This window comes from Capsicum annuum, chromosome 7, assembly GCF_002878395.1.
Source record: "Capsicum annuum cultivar UCD-10X-F1 chromosome 7, UCD10Xv1.1, whole genome shotgun sequence".
Lineage (NCBI taxonomy): Eukaryota > Viridiplantae > Streptophyta > Magnoliopsida > Solanales > Solanaceae > Capsicum > Capsicum annuum.
In genome coordinates this window covers 194,198,657-194,208,515 of record NC_061117.1, presented here as the reverse complement: position 1 = coordinate 194,208,515, position 9,859 = coordinate 194,198,657, and the positions used below count along the sequence as shown (strand labels likewise).

The 9,859-nt window shown below is 34.2% G+C and overlaps 1 pseudogene; it reads right to left on the bottom strand.

The window, feature by feature from the left end:
* Positions 1-6,475: 6,475 nt before the first annotated feature.
* LOC107876744 overlaps positions 6,476-9,859 on the bottom strand; it is a 13,273-nt pseudogene continuing 9,889 nt past the window's right edge.

Here is a 9,859-nt window from a genome sequence, read left to right as displayed (position 1 = left end):
GGGGGGGCAACAGTAACAACCAAATATTCAGAACAAACGTTTGTGTTGAGAAGGACTTCTTGTTCTCAAACATTATTTGTCCATTGAACACTCTCAAGTGAGAACCATCACTCTTCCTTATGATAATTACACAAGTCTAATCTCATGTCATGATATGTAGTTATTCTTTAGTGCTTGGATGATTCATATTTATTTTATTTTATTTCTTCCCTTTTTAGTCTCATCGCATGATCTATAACTACATTATGCCTTAGATAACACTTGATTTCATTCAAAAGTGATTGGGAGTCACAATTGATGTATCTAAATTGTTTTGCAATGTTTTAATGGTGTTAATTGACATACTTTAATTTTATTTAATTTAATTTCTCCTTTTTTGTCATTATTTAAGTTGTCCATATATTCAGTAAGTTGAGCATAGACTATTATTTAGGTCGATAATCGACCTTAGTATAAATCGATAATATGTCAATACACTTAATCATCAACAACGCTAGAAGTATATAATTCATACTTACCCTAATCGATTATAATCTTATGATTTTTGTTTCTTACGATTAATGAAAGTGCCTTTAGAAAAGTTTAAACATACTGTACTCAATATTTCGTAGTCGATTATATATTCGTATTGAGCGTATATAATTCTTATTTAGCGTGGTCGATTATATACTTAGTATTTTTTCTTACTTTTAATAAAACAGTTTTTGCAAATCTTTAAACATGTACTACTGAAGAATCATCAACAAAGATTGAAAGACATAAAATCATTATACATAAATAGAAGATAAATAAAACACAAGCTTTTTTATAGATAGATAAAATTTCATTGCATGTACATTTATAATTTTTGGGAAAAAATCCCAAATAAAAAGACAAAAAAGAAGCTTTTATTTACAAAATCCCACCATGAGAGCTTCATTCAGCAATGAACTACACTAAACTAAACTAGATTAGGGGGGAGAAGGGGGTGATGAGTTCATGGGGGTCCAGGTTGAGCCTCTCGGCTACGGCTCGAAGAAAATGGGCCATCCGTCGGAGCTTCCTATTCATCTGTCGTTGATTGGCAGAAAGACCCTGGAAAAGAAAATTCAGTTCGCTCCTAAGCCGAAGCAATTCGATGTTGTTGATTGTTGTCATTCTGTGCATTGGCCGAAGTGTGTACCTCCTCCTTGCCATTTTTTTCTCCTTAGCATTTACTTAAGAAATTTGATTTACAATTGGCAAGGGCCTCTTTAAATAGATCAGAGCAAGAAACAATCGACCAATAGAAGCTCTACACGTTCTGGTAGAAGGGGAAAAGGTGTGTGGGAAAAGGAAACGAAAAGTTGCAATAGTTGTAGCGGTCGAGTCATTTCAAATTGTTACGTCTCCCGAAGTGTAATAGTTACATTGAAATTTTTAGTGTACGAAGAAAAGGTTTTTGTAATAGACTACTTCAAAGGTCAAGTATATATTATCATCAATCTATTATATATTTTGAGTCCAGTTTATAATCTATTTAGTACGTAGTATATAATATATCAAATGGAATCGATAATGCACAGCAAAAAAACTCGATTTTGACTGCAGTTCATTGGCTTTGAAAACAGAATACACATTACATATCGTCCAGTGCATTTGACAAAATCAAAAACATAAAACACAATGTAAATTCTATTATCCTGCGTTAAGGCTGCATGTTGTTCTCTTATGTCCCGGTCTTTTGCACTTGGAGCACTTGTTCATTTTCTTGGGCCTTGAAGGCTCCAACACACCTTTAATGCGTCTCACCTTTCTCCTCTCGAATTTGGAATCAAAATCGGGTTGAAGAACTTGCATTTCTAGATACTTCTATGCCACACTTCACTCCGTCTCCAGAGGTGCTGTACAAACAAGTTCCAAGTATTCAAGGAGGTATGATTCTTTTGAATATATGAGCAAAGAGTAGTTATAAATGCTAGTGCCTTATTCGTTCCCGTTCTTCAAGCGCAATGCTTCCATTGCTGAGCATATGTCAATTTCACCCAGTCGTACTTCCTGCAAGAACATGACTGTCTCGATAGATTGACTTTGATGGAAGGACCATAATCAAGAACGATGAATTCATCGGTACTTTCGTTTATGTTATTCACATACAATTTATCGCCTTCAGTCATGTTTTTCCTCAAGATCTTCTCGATAATAGGGACGAATAGTGTCCTTGAATTATTTACCTCCGCATACCTCTTCCTAAATATCTCTCCAAACCTATATGCAATTGAATTGAAGATGGCCACCACTGGATACTCTCTTTCATTGAGCAGCATTGAGTTGAGCGACTCAACAATGTTTGTGGTCATGACGTTGAATCTATTACCTAAAAAGTGAGTCTGACTCCACTTTTCAAATCCAACGTCATGCTCGAGGCAAACTGTTACGCTGGGGCATCTTTCTTTAACGGAATTGAAGTAGTCATTAACTTCTTCCAACGTGTATGCCTTGGCCACATGGTAGTAAAAATAGAAAGAATCTGCACAATGGTGATTCGTTCAGATATTTTCACTGAGATGCCTCATACAAACACCATGATGCGCATGCGGATAATTCCTTGCGAGGCCGTTGGATATGTTTATGTGTCTGTCGTAATTAACGCACAACTCTGGTTCATCGATGACAAATACCTTAAGCTTCTTGAAGAAAAAGACGCACGATCATCATTCTCCTTATCCACCACACAATACGCTAAGGGATAGATATGATTCTGCATATCTTGAGCGATAGCAAAAAGCAGCACGTCCTCGTACTTGCTGGACAAATGCGTGTCATCAACGGCAACGATATTTCTCATGTATGGATATCCACGGATAGAAGCCCCATACACCATAAAGTAGTAAATAAACCTGCCTGACTTCTCATTGACTATGAGGGAATTTATAGTCCCGGGATTGAGGCCGTTGAAAACATATAAAAAGGTAGGCAATACTGCATATCCGTGCTCGGGTATACCTCAAACTATGTTCTTCGCAATGACGTCTGTCATCCAATACTTTCAATATCCCGGCCTGCAATGTAACTCCCTAAATACGATTCTCTCAATCTCTTTTGGGCTTGGACCTTTGTTGTTGACGAAAAAGTTCAAAATAAGTGAGACAGTGACCTCCACGGTGACATTCTTGTGCTTTTCCATGACATGATCAATGCCACAACTATGCTCTCCTACGTACTTGTAGATATAAAACCAATTCGATTCTTTGATCGCACATGCACGCACCATCCACCAGTAAGTAGGACCTACACACCTCACCCTCAAGTATTTCTTACAACTCTTCTTCATTGTGTAATTGAAAGACATTTCCACCGATGCCTTCTTCAATAAAAGATTCAATGTTTTCTTATCCTTTAATGTTTGTCCTGCACAAAGATTGGTGCCGTCCGAGAAAGAGTGGCTTCCTTGTGGTTCGAAATGCCCGTCCTCACCTCCTCCATACTTCTCTTCTTCATAATCTTCACTATTATCTCATTCATCACCACCCATGTAATCATATTCCGTTGACGTATCATCCACTGTTGGGGGTGGAGGTGGGGATGGGGCTGATGTGGGAGCTTTTTTCTGGGATCTTCCAATAACTTTAATCCGCAATATTGGCCTAAAATTATTAGAATCAACGCAAAGCATGTATAATTTCACGTGTCTATCATTCCTTGTGAACGTTGGATAGATTTCCCCCTCCCATTCATCAAGTAACTAATTACCACATCGTTTTGATCACAACTTAATTCAGCGCTCTTCATTACACTTTTAACCATACCAACGTATGAACCATTGGGACGAAGGGCAATGAACACTGTCTCCTTAGACGCTGTTTTCCAAACCCAACATTTAGGAGTCTCCTCCCATTCACCAGAAAATATCTCAACAACAACCACGTAATCTATAATAGACATGATATACCTCGATGATAGTATTTAATAGACATGAACAGTAGTTTATGAGCCTAGACTTAATAAACTATAGTCGTCTTCTTCTTAGTTGCTATCCGTATAGTACCTGATCTCTCCTTTTCCGACGAACACCGGAATAATCCAACAAATTACAGCTTAGAAACAACCTAACAAGTGTTGGAATGTTGCTATTGAACCAAGAATCGATATCAAAATATGGGACTGATTTTCAAGATTTTTGTATGAAAATGGATGAAAATTTGGGGCTAAAAATATGAGAAAATGGCTTAAAACAACGGAGATAATGTCACTTTCCGACAGATGCCGAAAAAATCAACGAAAAATAGCCAAAAAATCAAGGGAATGGCGGGAAGATCGGGTGATTGGTAGTGAATTGATTGAGAAGCTTGATATTATTTGTAAATTAATTATCCAATAGTTATATTTTTAGACATGGACTAAAGTATAATTTTTAAAAAATAGGAGCTGAAATGGGATAGAGACTATAGTGTACATTTTTTAAGTTGAGTGCTAGGGTTGCCATTTATTTTTGTGGACCCATTAGGGTGTCTATGCTCCCAATTTTTGAAAACTAATGTCTAAATGTCAAAAATAGTTTTAGATGTGGCCTTTTAGCAAAGAGCCCCATTTAACTAGGTAAGAAAGCACAATATTTAACACTTCTAAATTAATTAACATATTATCTTATATAAAAAAAAATGAAAAAATTACAAAAAATAAAATAAAATGCTACTAGTAATGTTGCATTACAGAACATAGCCCACTATATATTATATTACCAACAATGACCCATTTATATAGGAAAAAAATTACTTTACGTACTTAACTAAATTATTACGCTCTCACACACACATTTCTTTGTTGCTGGTATTGAGCTTCTTTATAAAATCAGTATTGCAATGCCTTGTTCCTACAAAAGGAATAACATAAGAATATAGAGTTGTTTCCAGTGAGTAGAAATAGGGAAACGAATGTAAGTATTACAGCAGAAAGTCATCTACTTTACCTACATGTATTGAGTGAGATGGATGTAAATACACTGGCTGAAGCCAATCTTCAGAGCATCAATCAAATTACAGACAAATTAAATCACTTTCCATGTTTATCTGAACCAAAAATGCTATTAATTATACCATTTTTTTTTACAATTAAAAGCCCATTATTTGATTACTGTATAGGAAGTTTTAGTTCGCATATGAACATCAAATAATTATATTGAGAAATGAGTTTGCTTTCTTCTTTTAACTATTTATTTTGATAATGTATTATTTTCAGACGTTGATAATCCATTGTTGTTTTCAGAAAAATGGAAAACAAGAGAGACATATTTCAAATTTGATTCTTCGGATTTTGCACACGCAACCTATTCAAAAGGGTATATATAGTCATGACTATGGTGATTCAACTATATTGTAATACATTTAGGGTTCAAGCGAAAAAAAAGAATAGAAACTAAAATATTCGGTGTATATATAGACAATTATACAATAATATATATAATTATACAAATATATACATATGCATTTATAATGTTTAAACAAGATATCTACATTGTATAAATGTGTATAAAATGAACAAGAAGAAGAAAATCACTGGAACAAAAAGACTGTATTGTATATACAATATACAAATATATATACAACAATATATAATATAGTATACAAATATATACATTGTTGTACCATAAAATAGGCTATCTTTTTCCTCGAATCGAAACATCAAATTCATTCAAAAACACTTCAAAACTACATCAAATCATCCAAAATTTCAGATTTGATCTCATCAATACATAACCAATCTTTTATAACAATACACACTTGAAACAAAGCTTATTTACGAAAATATTGAAACCTCAAATTGTAGAAAAAAATCAAAACAATGCTAAATTTTTCACTAATTTGTTTGAAATTTTTTGAGAGAGAATTGAAGTGAAAATCGTGAAGAAGATGAAAATTTGGTATGAGAAATGTCGTTCTCTATATAACTAGAAACAAAACTTAGTTTATGATAAATGGCCAGATTAAATTTTGGACTATAAAGTGTAAAGTATATTATTGGCTACTTAAATGTAAATGTAAAGTATATTTTCCAGTTGTACTTTGTGTAATTATCCCTTATTATTATCTATAAATAAGAAAGCTACATACTCTCGGGGTTTCAAAATAGTTGATTTTTATTGACTTGACATTCCTCTTAAGAAAATATTTATAAGGATTTATTTTATCAAATTAGTCTTATTAATTATGTTTTGAAAATATAAATTTGAGTATATACACTTTTTATAATCATTTAATGATTGAGATAGTATTAAATAACATAATAAATTTCTCACAATTTCATAAATAAGAGAGCTAAATTAAGGTTAACTATTTTGAAACGGAGGGAATAATTAGTTTTGTGAGGGACAATTACATGTAAGAGAAAAAAAGATTTAAGAGTAGTATTCATCATCATTAGTCATGCATAAGATGAAAGGAACTTCCAACAAAAGCTTAAGAAAGCAACAACATATGCTATTAAAAGAATATACTTTCTCAAATGATTATTTTCAGCTTCAAATTATCTACAAATTGCAAAAACAAATCATAAAATAGCGATTAATGTCGTTCGCAACTTACATTTCGTTTGGATGGTGGTTCGTCATGATTTCATACTGTACGGTACAATATGATATGATATGATATTGTACTATACAGTAAAATAATATGATATGATATTATACTGTACAGTATAGTATAGGTAAACTCAGATGGTGTTTGAATTGACTTACTTTTAAATTTTTTTATTTTTAAGGACTTTTTAATCTGAGGTATTTGGAAAAGGTAAAAAATATTAGGTCCAAAAAGTGTAAAAATAAGTTGGGTGCTCTAACTTAACTTATGACTTTTAACTTATAAATAACTTTGTAAAAATCGATTCAAACATCCTCTTATTTACCACTTATTATTGAAAAGTCAAATGAAAAAGAAACTGGTGTTGATTGTTCACATTTTGCAAACGATCTTCTCAGTAATTTCCAAAACACAAATGGTCTTTTTCAGACCTTTATTAAAACTTATACAAACAGAAAGAATTGATGGTATATAATATACCAGACGTACGTCAGTTATGAAAAGAAATTAAAAAAATCATTAAGTATATATTATTGCAACGTACAAAAGCAGGATCAAAGAAAATACCGTCCACAATCCACGTCCAACAATAAACGTTATAAACCCAATTATTGTTGTTTTCAATGTTTTCGGGTACAAGAATCTGTATATTGGCAACAACAACTTCAACACAAGTTCAAGTATAAGACAAGAACACTTATGAAGTTCCTTAACACCTTCAACACAAGATTAAAAGAATCTATCCAAGAATTGTGTTATTTTTCAGAAATGTAAAGCCAAGTCTCCCGACTTCACGGAGTGTCCTTAAGAAATAATTTTACTCACTATACCCGAGGTTGTGGAATCTCCTCCCAGGATAAAATGGCTTTCAATCCGAATAATAGAGGTACCTCAAATTGTTGGATTCCTCGAACTCACTCAACAGCTTAATGATCACATAGAGTTTCTGTATAGAAGAAGAGTGTTTTTGTTGTCAAAAATCATGTCTATACCTGAGGAATATATCAGGTATTTATAGACTTTAATGTGTCCTTTTAGAAAGGATGTATTGGTTCAACAGAAAGGCACATATTCAGTGCAGTCACGTCACCTGCGCCCAGTCTGTACTAGACCTGCGCCTAATCTGCGGTCGCAGGTGACGTTTTGCAAATTTCAGTAGTTTCTGCGCCCACAAGTCGCGTACCTGCACAGCATCAGCGCCCACAGGTCACCCTACAACGCAAAACAATGTGCCTTTTCCCTTGAAGGGTCGCATCCCTTTGTGATGCATGGCATAAAAATTGCGCCCGCACTTGGAGAAAAATAATTATATCAGCTTTTTTGGATTAAGTTTTTCACTTGTAACACAAGTTTCAAATAAAATTCATCTGAAAAGATAGATCTCATCGATCGATCATTTTTCAAATCAAAATCCGAAGCCGAAGCCGAATCCAAGCGAGCGATGATGACGACGGCGCGAGGCACCACCTTGTTCTTTCCTCACTATCCATGTGGAGTTAGTGTTCCTTATAATAAACACTTACAAGTTCTCTTCTCCCACCAATGTGGGAGAATTAGTGAACTTTCCTTTAAAAAGAGTACACTTTTCAATTTGGTGAATCTCTTTCCCTCCACTATTTTTTCTTCATTTTCCATTCGCATATATACCTTGAACCCAATAATTCCCCACATGAAAGGAGAATGGATATCTTTTGAAGAAAGATACGGACAAGTATGTGATCATTTAGCAAAGGTTGATTACATCTAGATAGGTAGGCTTTTCTTTGAACTTTCCATAGTGAACATATATCGGATGCACTCAGTCAATCGGTAGATTTGATATCTTTGAACCGTCGAGCTTTGACGTACACCTAGACAACACATGTCACACAACTAGTCTTTTACTATTTATGGTTCTCAAGATTTTATTCTGTTCAGCCATAAACATGTCCCGGTTTCATGAGAGCTTAAAGAATAGGCCTTTACTAACATTCTCCTTAAAGCAGCTACCACTTCGCCCTCACATAGGTGATTTCTAGACGTTCAATCCTATAGATTAAACTATTTGGTCAAGTCTGCCAAATTTAGATAATCATTGAAAGACTTTTCACCTTAAGTCTTATCCTTGTTTACCAAACATTGTCTATATCATGAGAATAGGTTGGTATATTGATAATGTTGAACCTGACAGACATAAATTTGTTTGATATCCTTGAACCTAGCTCTTGGGATATCCAGTCTACTAGGTAGAGTTACTGTAACACCCCGAAATCGAGTCCCAAGATGTCACACGGTGCTTAGGGTCACAAGTGACCCCAAGCTAACCCTTCTACTAGCATAACTCATAAGCAACTAAATAAAATGCTTAAATCTGTATAAAATCAGTGAGAACATAAAACTTTTATGAATTTGATCAATACAAATCTGAACTTTACAAGATTACAACTTTGTTTTTACCAAAATAAAATTGAAACTGAATACATTAACTCTACTGACTGTCTATGAAGCCTCTATTAGTACTGACTTTAGATAGCTGGGTCATGACTCCCAACTATCCCAACTCAATACGACTGAAATAGGAAAATAAAGAACCGCTCAAACTATCTATCTGGCTCAAACCCTTGAATCAAAAGGATTCATTACCTGCTGATTGGAAGCTGCAAGCTGACTGAATCTGAATGTGCATACTAAGTCTTCTACCTACATTATGAGACAATGTAGCACATAGAAGTATATGTGGATCAACACTTTAGGAATGTACTGAGTATATGAGGGTGTATGCAATTAAATAATCAATATCATAAATCCTTATAGAAAACATGCAAGCTAGAATAGATGACTCGCATAGCTTGAATTAAAACCATCATAATCATGAATAAGAAAACAGGTATTGTAAATCACGTGAGCCATTGCACTTCATTCTAAATCTGCATTCTTTCTTTATTCTCAAACTTGTAAGATAGATAAAGTCTTAAAACAACATCTTTCAGAGCATACACTTTAATCTCATGAAACTAGGAACTTCTTTGGAAACTTAAAGATTTTGACACTTGAGAGCCTTAGAAATCTTGGACTCATAGCTTTGAAAATACATATACTTGTATCTTAGATAAAGTGGGGGACTACTTTGGGAGTTTCTTCTAACCAACATGAACCATGTGAGCTACATGGAGACCAACATCTTACCCACGTTGGGGAGAGTTGTTCTATCCTTGCTATCGGATAAAACCTTAACTTTAGTGATCACTATCTTAACCCACTTGGGGTATATCAAGAACCTACGGAGGCACGTAGTTCTGGGGCATGAGACGTCAGAATTAAGCCCAACTCGATGCTAAATACTACTC